This window comes from Halyomorpha halys, unplaced genomic scaffold, assembly GCF_000696795.3.
Source record: "Halyomorpha halys isolate HHAL.00 unplaced genomic scaffold, Hhal_1.1 Scaffold6.1, whole genome shotgun sequence".
NCBI classification, from domain to species: Eukaryota; Metazoa; Arthropoda; class Insecta; order Hemiptera; family Pentatomidae; genus Halyomorpha; species Halyomorpha halys.
The window spans coordinates 667,997-670,460 of NW_027111275.1; the positions used below are offsets into that span (position 1 = coordinate 667,997).

Genomic DNA, 2,464 nt, shown 5'->3' on the forward strand with positions numbered 1-2,464 from the left:
TTGCATTGAGTTACTTAGAACAATCTAAGCTTATTTAAATTGAATATTAATTAATTATGATGTTCAGTGCATGTTTCGCTTGGTTTCCCAGGACAATGCTCAGACAAAACTCAAAAACTTTATTTGAGCTCAAAAGTTTTAAAAAATGTTGGCTACTCATATTGTCAACAAAATTCTGGTATATAGTATTAAAAAGTAAACTGATACTCACTGGTTGGAGTTAGAGCTAAGACTAAGCTAATATAGCGGAGTTAGATAACCATTTCTCCCCACCAAGTCTTCAATTCTTTGACTTCTTCCTGTTCGTTGGTCATGACTTCCATGTTAAGAGTCAACTATTTAAACTTGTTATGAGTTATTTTTAAACTTTTAAGCCAAGTGCCGCTTGAATCCTACCAAAAATACCCTAGGACTTATCATTGATCTAAAATGATCGGAAGCAAGTTTGAAGATAATCAACGTACACAAGCGGAACAATGTGTACATGCTTCTTTATGTTGCAGGTACATCTGTTTTTAAATTTTTTTAACCTCCAGTAGTCAATCATTTATTTGTAATATTTTTTAATCGATGCATTTAAATTTTCAGAAACGCAGAAATGAATTTAATTTTTAGGTTTATGATAGTAATATGCCAAAATGTATCCAATTTTCAACCAGATGTAATATTTTTGGTAAGTCCAGATCTTTCAATAATGACCTCACCAATTTTATATAAAAATATGGACATACAAATAAATAAACTGTTCTAAAAAGTTGAAAACAAAAAGTCATGCATTATTTTTTTTCTTTATTGTTTTTATTACATTGATAAAAGAAATAAAATAGCACATTCACACAGAGATCAGTTTTATAACACTTTCATGCAGAGCTTTCATTGCGAAGCTCTGGTCCATGCGTTGCAATGAGATCCTTTGTAGAGGGTTCATCAAAGTAGAACGTTCTTACCAGAAAATCATAAATTTTCTGCTTATCGTCCATTGTTGCCGTTTCAGTGCACCATCCATTCACTATAATGAATCCATAGCATATATATTTATACATTTGTTGGTTATTTATTTATACTATTAGCATTCTTAACGATTATACGTCATATTATTAAGAAAAAAAGGCCTTAAAATCAGTTTAATCGTGGACAATTAGTGTAGAAGCGTGACATAAACAACGATATTCTATTGTTTTGTTTTTAATTACTGCACATATTATCTATTGGGAATTTAATTTAATGAAATTATATCCAAATTAGTAATAATTACTTATCGCCAATTCAAGAGTGTAGTAGATATTTTTATAAAAAGAAATTTTGAGCAAGAATGGGATCCCTTCTTAGGAGAGGAAAAATGTTAGCAAACTTTTTCCCTGCCAAGTTTTTTTACTTAAAGTAAAATATTAAAATTATTTATGAATGTAACATTTATAATCTTTTATAATACTATTAATAAAAGCACGAACTCTATTCCTTAACAGTGTAAATTCAACTCGAAATAGCGATGAGAGGGTCAGAACCTGATAACATAACGTTATAATAATATAACAAAAAATTTTTTTTCAAAAAATTAAAAAAAAATTTCAAAATTTGTTTTTCTTCAAAAAATAATAATATCTAGTATGGGGGGATAATGAGATAGAGCCATTAATAAATGCTGAATATCACCAAAGGCAAATGATGTTGGGGCTTCCCTTTAGATGGCCACATATTTCAGCTACTGAGCAGTTCAAGAACGGGTCATAATTCAATAATAATCAGTTCTCGCTTTTTATTTATTTATTTATTTTTTTACAGATTAATCAGTACTGAAGATATTGCGAAAAGTTAAATAAAGAATTGCATAAAGTCAGTTAAAAATATTTTTGATTGACTGAAGTATGCAGCGTGCGCATTTAAGTTAACAGGCTCGGTAAAATGAAATTTCGCTTCTAAAATGTAGAGATATATAAATTATAATTGATATGTGACCGGTACGAAATTAGAATTTTTGATTAAATGTTATTCAAGTCACCGTTCTTAACAACGAACTTATTTTTATCAGTTTATTTTAGCCAAACAACAGAATATTTTTGGTAATAAGGCTTTAGGTTCTTATGATTAATTAATAAAATAAAGCATTTATGTTGTTTTCCAAAATAAAATTTTCATGATTGTTTCATTGTATTTTATTCCTTTAATTTTACATAATACCTTCCTGGCCTTCCCTTGATAATTCAATTAATGATAGTTCTTGGAAATGTAATTTAAAATGCTAACATCACAATATATGGAAATAATTATGTAGTAATTTGCCTTGTTCTTAAATCTTGTTTGCTATAGTTTATTATACATTATCTTTTTCTACTTTTTTATATTATAAATTTAACAATTTAATCCGGGGGACCCTAACGATATTTTACTTACATTTCGGTACTCAGAAAGTATTTATTTATTTTAGGTTTTATTATCCATTCCATAAAACTAAATAAAGTAATAA

General features: G+C 28.0%; 1 protein-coding gene across 1 annotated transcript in view; it reads right to left on the reverse strand.

Annotated features, from left to right (window-relative positions):
• Window positions 1-2,464, reverse strand: part of LOC112210606 (arylalkylamine N-acetyltransferase 1) — a 27,588-nt gene that overhangs the window by 12,757 nt on the left and 12,367 nt on the right. The window lies entirely within an intron of this gene.